This window comes from Pholcus phalangioides, unplaced genomic scaffold, assembly GCF_987345545.1.
Source record: "Pholcus phalangioides strain wild (caught in Gottingen) unplaced genomic scaffold, Ppha-v1.0 ptg000028l_1, whole genome shotgun sequence".
Classification (NCBI taxonomy): domain Eukaryota; kingdom Metazoa; phylum Arthropoda; class Arachnida; order Araneae; family Pholcidae; genus Pholcus; species Pholcus phalangioides.
This window is the reverse complement of record NW_028301618.1, coordinates 7,563,173-7,577,958: the sequence shown is the minus strand read 5'-3', so window position 1 is coordinate 7,577,958 and position 14,786 is coordinate 7,563,173. Positions and strand designations below refer to the sequence as shown.

The window sequence follows — 14,786 nt, the reverse complement described above, 5'->3', positions numbered from 1 at the left end:
TATATGTGAAAAATTAAGTAATGACTAATTGTTTTTTAGAATCGAGAATCAAATGCAACCGGCATTTTTTACCGGGTTGAAACATTTAGCCGATGTAATCAGACTTTCTATGAATGTCAAAGAATTTAACCAGAGCGACATGGTCCCTGACTACGTTTAGATACATATGTCCAAGTGTTTCGAAGCAAACACCGTTCTGTTAATTCTTAGACAAGAAGCTGGCGCTGGGGAAAACGGTCGTGAGCGAAGGGCTCCCTACAAATACGTATTGAATCCGCGTATCGAAAATTACGTGAGATTGATGATGTCGGGTGGAGGTGAAAATTCGGACGGCATGTTTCTCACCGAAGGGATTAGAAACATGTTCAAGACGGATAGCGAGGTGACGATGGCTTTCGAATCGGACACCGTTAAAAGCGTTTTGAAAACTCTCGTGCAAACTCTAACATACTGGCATAAATTCGCTACTACGAACATCAAGGTTAAAGACGCAGAAAACGTGGAATTTTCACCTTTGGAATATTTCTTCATGTTCAATATGTTTGGGGATCACGTAACATTTTACTATGGCCAAATACCCGAAACGCTGAACATGAATTTACATTATCATCCTAACATTGGATTCGTCGTTACGCGTAAGATTGCCGGTCCGATAGATCTCGTGTTATATGCGGATTATACTATGGACGCTCGTTACGTGAGATGGAAGGATCATAAACAATGCAGTATAAGACGATTGGTGGGCAGCTCCTTAGCGGATTCGCAGAATCCCCACAACGTTATCGAGAAATGTTTTCCTCGTCGATAAAAATTTTTTTATTAATTAATTAATTATTACTAAACTAGACTGATCCGTCGTAAATTGTGATTGGGCGTCGCCCATGCTTCCTCTGCCAGTTCGACGCACGGCACCGTCAAGTACTCGAGCGTGTTTATCCAGCGTGAGACGACGGCCTGCACACTGTCCGACGAGCGCCGTTGCACCGACGATATTCGCCAACGTGTGGAAATTCAATATACTTGAACTAATCACCAAACACTTCAAGTCGACGCAATCGCGGAACTGTTCCGGATGGAAACAGACACCGTCGTAAAATACTACTTTTAACGACGGCCGCTGCCTGAACGAATAGAGGTGTAGCAATGTATATTTCGTCACGATTGCTGCGGTTGACGTGAATGTTCAGTGACAGGAACTGTATCGACATCATCTTACGTAGTGCTCGCTGCGAAAATCTCACCTCGTCGTTGTGGTGGCAATTTACGTGCAGGAAGACGCCCGACGATTATATCTTTTCGGACAATGTCTGGAACACGTCTTTTCGTGCCGCGGTAATCTTCCAGCGAAAGCACCTTTGGCTCGTTCGGCGGTGCGAGAACGGTCAACTTTTCCATTTTGCGGAATCCTTCCAACGTTTTTTGGACCACCTTTCGCAGATGCTTGCAACTGCCGGAGATTTGTTCGAGGAGTGCCATTGCTGCCTTCGAAACATAATGTGGGATATATTCTGATACTGCTGTATAAACCTTTAAAAAAAAAAAAAAAAAAAAATATTTTTTTTTACATATATTAAGAAATAATACCTTGTTACCGATATATCACTATTCATAATGTCTACATCAACCAATTATCTAACAGTGTACGAAAAAGGCCAAGTTCTAGGTATCCGCGCCAGATAAATCGCTTACGAAACAAAATCCGACGACGTCGCGGCGTTGCACATTGCCGTGAAAGAACTCGAGGAAAAAGATACCGGTACGAAGATCGACCTGATAAACACTCAATAGGGTCAAATGCGTTTTCCTGAAATCCCTTCCTCCGAAACGGTTTAAATTACTAAAATACTACCAATCGATGGAGAATTTTTATCCCGCGATGCCCGTATTTCCCAAGCTCGTCAAAAACGCTCGAGGGCTGTTAATCGTGAACACGTACGACAGATACGTATACCAGTCGCTGAGATATAAACCGGTGAGCATCTTCCTACTGCAAAGGCAACGGATTTCCGGGATGGGACGGTACGAAATGCGATTGCAAGCATTTGAAGCACGCCGATCCGTAGGACGAAACTTCACCCTGCGTCATGTCCGTCACTAGTTTGGAGAACGCGAAACTGCAGGTGTTTGTTCCTTGCATGGACAAGTACAGCACGGAGTCGGAGAAATTGCTCTATTGTCCCGAAACGTACGACCAAGATATTCCAAACAAACTGACGTTCGAGAAAACGGCGAACGTGTCGGAAATATGGAAATCCGTGTTGCAATAAAAATCACAACCGTCCTTGATTTTCGGCCATTTGCATCAACAAGTTGTACTGGGTTTGTTTACACGCGATGAACCGATCGACTCTGTCCATTTCCGCGGACTTTCTTTTGAATTCGTCGTCGATTATCTTGATGTCTCGATAAAAATCTTGGATTATCCACAACCAACGACCTTGACACAACTTCGAAGATTTCTCGGTATGTACAATTTTTATCGACGTTTCATTCCGAAAGCTGCCGATTTGTTACATCCGTTAATAAAATTTCTCGAAGGTCATGAAAATAAAAAATCACCTCGTTCTGCTCGTGCCAACGACCAACAAAGTCGTTCACTTTGGCCAAAGATGCCATGGCAAATGCCACACTCCTGAGACATCCACTTCCTGGAGCTAAATTAAGTGTTTGGGTAGATGCTTCAGATGTCGCAGTGGGTGGTGCTCTCATGCAATTAGCCGACAAATGGGAACCCATCGCATTCTTCTCTATGAAATTGTCCAAAAGTCAAAACAAATGGTCCGCATACGACCGAGAACTATTTGCAATTTATTCATCTATAAAAAAATTCAAGCACATGCTCGAAGGCAGGGAGTTCATTATCTACACAGATCAGAGGCCCCTAATTTATGCCTTCAAGCAAAATCCAAACAAATGTTCGCCGCGACAGCTTCGTCATTTGGACTTGATATCCCAGTATTCAACCGATATCCGTCACGTCCAAGGCTCTCAAAATTTTGTCGCAGATGCACTGTCAAGAATCGAAATCGACGCAATAACTGGTTCTAAGGACATTAATTTCAAAGAATTCGGGGAATTTCAATCAAGCGACCCGGAACTGAAAGAAATTTTGAAGGGTAACAACACATCTCTACAGCTGGAACTGAAGCCATGTCATCTAACAGATGGTGAATTATGGTGTGACATTTCAACTGGCTCACCCAGACCTTTCGTTCCAGACTCGTATCGAAAGCTGATTTTTGACCACCTTCACAATTTTACGCATCCCGGAATCGCTGTAACAAAAAACCTCATTTGCTCACGATATGTGTGGCCAAACATGAACAAAAACATCACAGCTTGGGTACGCTGCTGCCAATCATGCCAGCGATCGAAAATCCAGAGGCACACAAAAGCACCTCTGAGCACCTTCGCACTTCCCGACGCTCGTTTTTCACATGTGCACATTGACATTATAGGCCCTTATCCACCATCAAACGGGAACATCTACTATCTTACCATGATAGACAGATTTACAAGATGGCCCGAAGTAACACCGATACCAGACATACGCGCCGAAACCATCTGCAAAGCATTTTTTGATTCATGGATCAGTCGTTTTGGGTGTCCCTCAACAGTGACCACAGATCGTGGAACTCAATTTGAATCTCATCTCTTCCAACAGATCGCATACGAACCACTGCATATCATCCAATTGCCAATGGTCTGGTCGAGCGATTTCATCGCACCCTAAAAAGTGTCATCATTGCTCACGACAATACCAAATGGTCAGAATCGCTTCCGATAGTCGTCCTGGATTGGATTTTGAATTTTTTGGCGCAAGGACCAATTTGGCCAAACTGCGCCAAAACATGACACAAAAATAAGAAAAGTGTCCTTTTGTCGTGTCAAAAAACTAAAACATATAAAAAGGAAAACAAACGTAAAAAAATGACATGAATTGTAAAACTATAATTTGTTATAAAAACCAATGGCTTTGATGAATTTAAAAATGCGAGATGCATCGCAATGGTCAGGTAAAATGTCACGAAGTGAAAGATGATTCTGACCAAAAGCGGTCGTAAAATGATGACGATGATGTGAACAACTAAAAGCATGAGCAATGGTCAATGGACTTTGACAATGACGGCACTGCGGTTGACTCTCTCTTAGTAAAAGATATGATTGTGTGATGCGACTGTGTCCTATGCGTAACCGGGCAAGCAGAATTTCCTCCTTTCGGTTGGTCCTGCAGCTCGAACGCCAGTGGCCAAGTGTGGGCTTGATGGCATGAAGTTTATTATTAGTTTGATTGTTCCAATGATCCTGCCAGCGGCGATGCATCACTTCCCGGAGGATTGAGAAGTGGTCACTGGCAGGTACCAAAAGGCTATTGTCAATGTTAGTTGTTGTTCGAGCTGCGGTGTCTGCTTTTTCGTTGCCCGGTATTCCAACATGACCTGGTACCCAGTAAAATTTTACTGTGGTACCGTGATGGATGAGGTGATGCAGTTCATGAAAAATGGCATGAATGAATGGATGAGTGTGAAACGTACAGGAACACAGTGTTTGCAATGAGCTGAGAGAGTCGGTATAAATGATGCATCGACGGTGGCGTTTGCGTCGTATGTGACGCAGAGCCTGAAGGATTGCGTACAGTTCTGCCGAATAAATAGAGAATGTGTCGTGAAGTTTGAAAGATGTCTCCTCACAGCAGATGTTGGCACAACCGACATGCCCAGGGCTCTTGGAGCCATCGGTATATATGGGAAAGTACCTGTTGTACATACCCCTGTGCCTGAAGAATATCTGTCGATATATAACATCTGCTGTGGTGGCTCTAGAGTATAACGATAATGAAAGAGAGACAGCTGGCAGAGACTGCTCCATGCACACGACTGATGTCTACTTGTTTTTCTTCTACAAGTGCCCTCATACGAAGACCGTACGATGGAACACATGAAGGTCGAGTAGCAAAAAGTCTATGAAATGACGGATTGAAAATGACATTATGAAGTGGATGACCTGGTAAAGACTTCATCTTGATATAATATTTCAAAGAAAGTTGTTGGCGTCTTGATGTCAGTGATGGCTCGTTGCATTCGACATAGAGGCTTTCCATGGGAAAGTTCGGAAAGCTCCAGAGCAAATGCGGAGAGCGAGATGATGAATTGGGTCGAGCACACTCAGATAACTCCGAGGTGCTGACCCGTATACAATGGAACCATAGTCGAGCTTTGATCGTATTAATATAAGTGGAGGAGCGACTTACGGTCTGCTCCCCATGATGTAGAAGAGATGACCTTCAAGAGGTTCATCGTCTTCATGCAACGAGCTCTCAACTGTGAAATATGAGGTTTAAATGTAAGTTTCTTGTCAAATGTAATGCCGAGGAATTTTGTATTCTCTACAATAGGTATTTGACTATTATTTAAAAACAATTGTGGGTCATCATGAAGCTCACGACGCCGGCAAAAATGCACAGCGACGGTTTTGTCAGCGGAGAATGAAAAGCCGTTATTATGAGCCCACTTGCTGATCTTGTTGAGTGCGGTTTGTAATTGTCTCTCGGCTGACCTCATATTCACTGATTGATATGATATCAACAGATCATCCACGTATAGTGCGCCAGTGACTGACAACGGGAGTTGGTTCAACACCCCGTTGAGTCTTAAAATAAAAAGTGTTACACTTAAAATGCTACCTTGAGGTACACCTTGTTCTTGGATTTGGGGAGTTGATAATGTACTTCCGATCCGTACAGCGAGAAAGTTCTTAATGAAAATAGGCAAGTTGCCCCGCAAGCCGTAATTATAGAGGTCGGAAAGAATTCCGTGCCTCCAAGTACGGTCGTAGGCCTTTTCTATGTCGAAAAATATGGCTAGCATATGCTCCCTCTTCACAAATGCTTGTGTTATTGATGTCTCAAGGCGTAACATATTGCATGTTGTGGACCTGAACCGTCTAAAGCCGCTTTGATGTTTAGATAAAATATTGTTAACCTCAAGGTAGTGCATAAGGCGATAGTTGACCATGCGTTCCATGAGCTTACATAGACAACTGGTCAAAGCAATAGGTCTGTAACTGTTCGGTTGTTGAGGATTTTTACCAGGCTTCGGGAATGCAAGAACTATGGCTGCTCGCCAGGTGTCAGGAAATGAATGACTGACCCAGATCCGATTGAATAAAATAAGTAAATGTGACAGTGATTCTGGTGAGAGATGCCGAATCATGGAATAATGAATGGCATCGGGCCCTACAGCTGTGTCAGGACTTCGCTGCAAGGCCGTCGTCAGTTCATGAAGGGTGAACAATGAATTGTACCCTTCCGGTGTAAAAGGCCGGAAGGTGTACGATGTACGTTCGGCTGATGATTTATTGGGATGAAACGATGGGGGATAGTTCGCATCACTGGAGACAGTGGCGAAATGGGCGGCGATGGTATCCGCAATATCCCTCACATCGCTGATGATAGTGCCAATGGTGTTTAAAAGTGATCGGATGAGACTGATAATGACCATTGATTTTTCGGATCCGGTCCCAAATGACTGTAGATGAATTGATTCCCGTGGTAAACTTGTGCCAGGACTCGCGTTGAGACTGGCGCCTGGTTCTTCTCGCTATCGCCTTTGCTTTTAAAAATGCCAACTTGTTGTCATGGGTAGGATACCGCCGGAACCTACTCCATGCTTTCTTTTGCACTTTAATCGTAAGATTGCATTCGTGGTTCCACCAAGGTTTAGGAAATTTAGGAAGTTTCGAGGAGACTTTGGGTATTGTTTCATTGGCTGCTGAGATAATACAACTGCCGACGTCGGGTTGCGAAACCATATCCTCCGTGATTTCTGCCTTGACCCATCGGGCGGCCACAAGCTTCGACCGAGGAGGACCCTCAGGTATGCTATGGCTTCGATCAAGGCACTTAACCACTAGAGGAAAATGATTGCTCCCGTGGAGGTACGGATCGACCGACCAGGACCAGTTGGGCAAGAGTGAGGGTGAACATAAGGATAGATCTATTGCAGTGAAACTATTGTTTGGGGCATGGAAATGAGTGAAACTGCCATCATTCATGATGGCGAGGTCTATGCGGTCTAATAGCCGTTCAACCATTTCCCCACGAGGGGTGTTGCTGTTAGAACCCCATATCATGTTATGAGCATTGAAGTCTCCAAGAAGAAAAAATGGTGGAGGTAATTGATCAATCAGATCTTCTAGATCTCTCTGTAAGATGGTGTCATTTGGTGGCAAATAAATAGAACAGATGGTAATTCTTAGGCTTGTAGAGATTTCCATTGCGATGGCTTGCAGGTTCGTGCGCAGCGTTAGAACGGGCGACGACACGTGATGTGGAACCAGCAGAGCAACACCGCGGCAAGCTCTACTCCCGTCATCGTAATCGATACGGAACAGGGAATGTCGCCTGATGTTCCATGTCTCCGAGGGCTTCGTGAAAGTTTCCTGGAGTGCCACGCAAACAGGATGATATCGATTGATCAAATCCTTGAGATCTTCGTAATTAGATCTAAGACCACGAATGTTCCATCTATGGCTTTTTTGGAATACCCGGTCTTGAAAGGTTTCTTTTTTGTTTTATTTCCAGAACTAATTTTCGGTTTGGTACCAGTAGATATTTTGAATGTGTTCGCTGTTGCTTTTCCCGCTTCTTCTTCGGAGGTAGTGGACTCCCTCCGGAATCCAGCGGAGCAACAGCAGCCACAACTATTGCATGGTTGATTGGATGAAGTTTGAGTGGATGTGTTAGCAATTGGTTCGGTCTGCGTTGTAATAGAAACTTTTGTTACACTGTTAATCTTGTTAGTAGTCGGTGATTGTGAAGTCGTATTGGCGTATGATTTACCAACTATTGGAGCTTGGTTAGATGTTATGCGACGACGTGCTTCGATATACGAGATGTTATTAAGGACCTTGATCTTCTGGATCTCTTTTTCTTCATTCCATTTCGGACACTTCCTGTCAAATGCGGGGTGAATGCCACCGCAATTGACGCACTTGAATGATGTTGAAGTGCAGTTGTCCGAAATGTGGTCCTTCTCACCGCATTTGGCGCAGGTGGGTTGACTGCAGCACGCCGTTCGTGAGTGACCAAATTTCTGGCAGTTGAAACATCTGGGCGGATTTTGAGGCTATAATAGCCTATCTTAATATCTTTCGGCAATGTCGGTGATGAGAATGTCAGGATTATGTTACGTGATGGAGCTGGATTGCCATCTTTGCGGCTCATAATATGTTTGGCAGATGTTACGCCTTGAGACGCCAGCTCTTCTGTTAGTAGTTCTTCATCCATGTTAATCAAGTTAGTGTCTGAAATGACACCACGTGAATAATTCAACGTGGGATGGATTTTGACTATTATTGGAATGTCTCCGAGAGATGTGAGCTTTTGAACGAGTTCGGATTGTTTAGGTGTGTTAGTTTCAATGAGAAGGTCTCTTGAACGAAGAGCCTTCACTGATTTTAATGTGCCTATTGCGCCATAGAGAGCTTTGTCTATTATGAATGGTGACACTTTGGCCAGCGGTTTATCAGTGTCAGTACAATGCAGGAAGAAAAATGAAACAGTAGGAGCAGGATCAGTGACAATAGTTTCGCTCATAGCAGTTCTTTGACGTTTTGGTGCATTTTGATTTTTCCCCATTTTGGAGATAATGTGTTCGGCCCCTACCGACCATGCCCACCATGGAGCCCTACAAGGGGACGCGCACACGTAACCGATGAAGAAGGTTAGTAGCTAGCTACGCCAGGTTAGGTAGGAACTATACACCACCGAAACAGGCGAGCAGACGCGTTCCAGATCCAAGAGCGACGTGAAGCAGCACCAAGAAACCTCACGAAGTCCGGCCCCTCTACCTGCCCAGTGTAACCCCTTCAGCCACCGAGGCGACCAGCCGATTGACCTAGACGGGGCTAATCCAGGCCTCCCGTTTCGGCTGAATCCGAGGCCAAAGCTAGCGCATCAGGCTAACCAGGATCCCCATCTCCAGCCTTACGGGTCTCCACGCACGGCAAACACGCAGGTAGACAGCGTCCCAGATAGAAGCAATGCCCCATCTGGGACGACCCTCTCCGCCTAAGCGGGGCCCACAATGAGGGGTTGGACACAAAAGACAAGGACATGTACAGGACAGACAGGTAGACGCAAGACAAGTATTGTAAGGTGTATGGAAATTCACATGTAATCGGGACTATTGAAATGTGAATGATATGAGCACAAATATGCGAAGACAATGACATGTGATAGATTTAGCGTGACCCAGGGTGCACCACGAGGAGGCCTATCACATTACACCCCTATTCCTCTAACTATTAAGCGCATGCTAATACTAGGCTTTCGCCATCTCGAACTTATAGAATGCACCGTCTCACTGAACAGATAACAAATGAATAAGTTAAAATTACACTTGAATAGTAATTAACAAAACACGTATTTAGTAAATAAAATTAATTGGCCCCGAAAGGGACCGTTTTTTTTAGTGTGAAAAGAAAGAAACGTTGAAAACGGCAAGGAAAAGACACGCGACAAATCTAGCAAAAGTAAAGAAGATGGAAATAAACAAGGAAAACCGGTTACAGTTTGAGAAATAGTCAAACGATTACGATGAAAGCATAATTTTATAAATAGGAAAGATTTTTGCATATATATCCGAACCCTAATCGAGGGATCGCACTCGTCACATGCTTGAATACATGATAAAGCTCACTTTACTGTTAAATATTCCCATACTTATTCGAAATTTACGGAAGAGAGGCTGCCACGACATGTAAACTTGCTGATCAAAGCTTCAAGAACGTTTCCTTTCAGTTACGAATCCACCGTCCATGCGCGTTCGTTTACGTCGTTGTCTAGCTGTAAAGAAATCCACTGTATACGGGGAGAAGACAGCGTGCATGTGTTTCTGCAATGCATGCTTTCTGAGGAAAAACGTATTTCGGAATACTCAACAACCCGGTGCCCCTAAAGATGACCATCGAGGACGAGAGACTTTCCATGTACATCACCGGTGCTTACAGATCGGCCCTGCATTCGAACTGCAACCTACAGCTGATTTTTCACAACCTTCAGAACTATGACTCGCACTACATCATGGAAGGTCTCGGCCACATCAAGGAGAAGTGGATAGACGTTATAGGTAGAAATATGAAAAAATTCATTTCCTTTAGCCTCGGCTATCTAAGATTCTTGGATTCCTTCCAGTTTTATCCGCGTCTCTGGACATCCTGGTGAAATCTATGAACGCCGGTGATTTTCTGAACATAAAAAATTTCGGTGAGAAGTCACCGCTTTTCATGCGAAAGGATGTGTACCCATACGAGTCCATGGAGAAGTTGGACGAAACTATCTGCAGTGAAAATTACGAGCGTGCCAAACTGGTGTGGGCACGTTCCACATGCAGACCATGGGCGACTACCACGATCTGTACGTAGAGACAGACGTTTTTGAAGGCTCTGCCTGAAGAATTACAAGGTGGACTGCGCTCATGTATATACGTCCATAATGATTTTTGCTTGGCAAGCGTGTCTCAAGATGACCGGTGCGAAACTTGAGTTGGTAACAGATCCACCTCTTTCTCGAGGCAGGTTTCATGCATCACTAGAAGATACAGTCGAGCCAACAACCCAATGCTCCCAGAATTCAACCCGGGTGAGAAGAATAAATGGATTAACGATTGGTATGGCAAATATGATGGAACCCCTCTCGGTGTGTGATTTCCGGTGGATGAAGTCCAGTGCAGTGGAGTCAACATACTATCATCATCCCCGATGATAGCGCGAAAGGGTACATTTTGGAGGTTGATCTTGAATACTTGGTGAACGTTCATGACTTCCATAATGATTTTCCTTTGGCGGCTGAAAACATCCGGTGAAATGTACTCCGAGTACATGAGGAAAACCGTGTGCCAAACTCGCTCGAAATTTGAACGATAAGGCCACATATGTAATACAATACAGAAATCTGAAATTCTACACAGCGCTGGGGATGCGAGTGTTCGATAAATCGATTCGACGTGTCTTCGGCTCCGCCCATACATCGAGTTCAACACCGAGAAGAGAAAGGGAGCCACCGGTGAATTCGAAAAAGATTTCTATAAGGTAATGAATAATTAGGTGTATGGGAAGTGGTTAGAGAATTTGAGGAAACATAACATCCACACAAGGAGAAGCTTCAACATCATAAACAAAGACCTGGTCGATATACACCGGTGTGACTATTTTACATTTATCAAAGCATCTGATAGCGGACTTCCACTATAATTACGTCAAGAAAAAGTACGGCCAGGCGACCTTATTGTTCACTGACACGGATTCATTGCGCTATGAAATCTATGCCGATGACATTTACGAAGATATGTTGAGAAATTCCCACAAATTTGACACATCTAACTACCCCGGTGACCACAAACAATTCCACAGCGGCAAATCAGTTTGTCGGCACATGACAATAAAAGATATATTTTAGACGATGGCATAAGCACTTTAGCTTATGCTCATTATAGCAACCGGTGATTTGTTTTATACATTGAAAATAACATTAGTTTTCGTACATTCCGATGATTTTATTTTATAATCTCTCGAATGAAAAGACTCCTCTCCCCCAATCGTGACGGTAGTGAATGAAGTGCTTCATGGAAGCTGTGTATATATTTTAATTGGCGATGGGTTTATTTTTCACTTGAATAAATTTTCATTTGCACTAATCAAAGTTTCTATCATTATTTTATGTACTGTAAGAAAGGAAATTTAGGAATGATTCCCCCACCCCCTTACAATCGATGATTTTAGAACTCTAAATTCAGCATAGTAATCACCTATGGGAAAGGAAGTTGAATTCTTATGACTTATTACTACGGAGGAAAAAAAATACAAGTTCCATTACAGTAACATTCTTCGGCTTGAAAAAAAGTCCAGCTCTATTATGATTCTTTCTCAGTAGATGATTCGAATCTATGCTGCGCTCGTGCCATCATTGTTAGAAAGGCGTACTTGGAAGAAGATCCCAAACTGAACACCATTAGGGATGGTAGGAAGCCTATGCAGAGAACTATGGCTGAAGAGCTGCATGCCAGCGCTGGTGTTCCTCTAGGCCCCTGTGGACCCGTACAAATCCGAGCCTTTGAAGATCATCTCGACGTGCAAGTGCACGTAATCTCAGCTGATCATCGAAACAAAGCAAGTCTTTTTTTTATACGTCTTATGTCTGGTTGTTTTTATCCGTAATATGTACAGGGTGATCAGCGAATAAGCCCTTATTTCAAAATTAAATATCAATAGAATTATGCGGTAATATTAGCAAAACTGTACAGAATGTTGTACAGAAATTTCGAAAATTTAGTTACAAAAATTCTTAACAGATGGAGCTGTAATCAGAGTGATACCTTTAAAACGTGCTTCGAAGTCTAAAGCGATTAGTACGACTGTTGGATAGTGAAAAGAGGCTAGCGTGTAGAAATTGAAATACCATTGAACGTGTTTTTTGGTACTGAAATATCACAGATTAGAACACAGTCCTACGGCAACAAGGCGCAGTTTTCAAAAACGATTCAATGTTCCAGTTCGGAAAACCATTCGCATGCTCTTCGCCAAATTCGAACGGACTGGCAGCGTGGATGATGATCGAAAGGGAAATGTTGGGCCTAGGCAAACTGTAGTCACTCCTGAAAATGCAGCCAAAGTTTCTGGAATTGTTCAGCAAAATCCTAGGAAAAGCATCCGAAGAATTGCATCAGAGACTGGTTTGAAGTACACGAGCACGCAAAAAATATTGAGAAATGGCCTATGGATGTTTCCATACAGAATCCAAAGTCATCAGGCCATGCCCATGAAAGCTGTTCGACAAAGGGTTGACTTTGCGAACCAGATTCACAATGATCGACAACGAAGGATTTGATGTGGGCTGCATCTGGTTCACAGATGAAGCACATTTTCACTTGAATGGATTCGTAAATAAACAAAACTGGAGATTTTGGGGTTCCGAAAATCCTCATTTGTGTGAAGAGAAACCACTGCATTCGCCTAAAGTTACTGCATGGACTGCGATATGCGCCAGAGGCATTATCGGCCCCTTCTTCGTGCGAGAAACGATTACTACTGAACGTTGTTACAATTTTGGATTGGATTTCAAATTTGTTGGCGCAAGGACCAATTTGGTCAAACTGCGCCATAACAATCGATCATGTCAGAAAAATAAAAACTATGTATGATAAAAAGCAACGTGAAATGTAAAACATGAATTGTAAAAACTATAATTTGTTAGAAAAACCAATGGCTTTAATGAATTTAAAAATGCGAGATGCATCGCAATGGTCAGATAAAATGTCACGAAGTGAAAGATGACTTTGACCAAAAGCGGTCGTAAAATGATGACGATGATGTGAACAACTAAAAGCATGAGCAATGGTCAATGGACTTTGACAATGAGGGCACTGCGGTTGACTCTCTCGTAACTCTACGTTACATGTTTTACAGGCAATTTCACGTCTACATCAATGACGTAAGTACAACTGAACTGCGACGTTTTTTCCATTGTCAATCATTGGAATGCCGAAGAAGAAGTTACCTTCGCTTTTTGTATAAAATTGTCAATAATATAATTGATGACTGCCACCTTCTTCAACTTGATTTTTCTGTGCCAATTGGAAATAGGCCTGTTCGGCGAACTTTTCAACAATTGAACAATATGTTCAATTCAACTATAAGGGAATTTCTTAAAAGTATATGTGAGTATTGAATATTCATGTTATTATGCTTTTTCCGTATGTATTTCCATTGGTTTGTGTGTTTTTGTATTTTTCTTCTCTTGTCCATCTCTGCCTGTTGAGACGTAAATAAGTAACAAATATGATTGTGTGATGCGACTGTGTCCTATGCGTAACCGGGCAAGCAGAACTTCCTCCTTTCGGTTAGTTCCGCAGCTCGAAGGCCAAGTGTGGGCTTGATGGCATGCAGTTTATTATTAATTTGATTGTTCCAGTGCTCCTGCCAGCGGCGATGCATCACTTCCCGGAGGATTGAGAAGTGGTCACTGGCAGGTACCAAAAGGCTATTATCAATGTTAGTTGTTGTTCGAGCTGCGTTGTCTGCTTTTTCGTTGCCCGGTATTCGAAACAGATCAGAGCAGTGGTACACGTGAATTTTTGTGTCGCCATGTACTCTGACGGTACAGAGTTCGTTTTTAAAGGATACGACTCTTGCGAAAAGTTTTGCAAATTTCTATTCAGTCCAAAACATAAGGGTTATGTGGCAATTGCACATAATGTGAAAGGTTTTGATGGACAGTTTGTTTTTTGGTATTTGCTTGATCAGGGTCTCAAACCGAAAATCATCCCTAACGGCTCCAAAATTATAACATTGGAATCTCTGTCCATCCGAATGATAGATTCCTTCAATTTTCTGGCCATGTCGTTAAGCAACATGCCGAAAACATTCGGTCTCGAACACATTGTGGCCAAGGGTTTTTTTCCGCACCACTTCAATACTCCAAAAAATCAAGATGAAGGTCCATTGCCGAAGAGACACTTCTTCAGGCCAGATTCGATGCGCGTCGATATGAGGAAATGCTTTCATACATCGTATGAAGAAAGAAGGATGCTGAAGTATTGCTGGTGAGTAATCAAAACATTATTTTAGATTATTTTATAGTATTTCACTAATTTTTTGGAGATCATTTATTTATATATATGGATGCAGATTGGATTTTGGAATTATTGGCGCAAGGACCAATATGGTCAAACTGCGCCAAAACAAATGATTACATAATATGCATGATAAAAAGCAATGAAATGAATAGT

General features: G+C 42.9%; 1 long non-coding RNA gene across 1 annotated transcript in view; it reads right to left on the bottom strand.

The window, feature by feature from the left end:
- Window positions 1–731: 731 nt before the first annotated feature.
- LOC149067875 (uncharacterized) overlaps window positions 732–14,786 on the bottom strand; it is a 35,398-nt gene continuing 21,343 nt past the window's right edge. The window contains exon 2 of the long non-coding RNA XR_016195256.1: window positions 732–1,527. This is a non-coding gene — a long non-coding RNA (uncharacterized LOC149067875). The remainder of the gene's footprint in view (window positions 1,528–14,786) is intronic.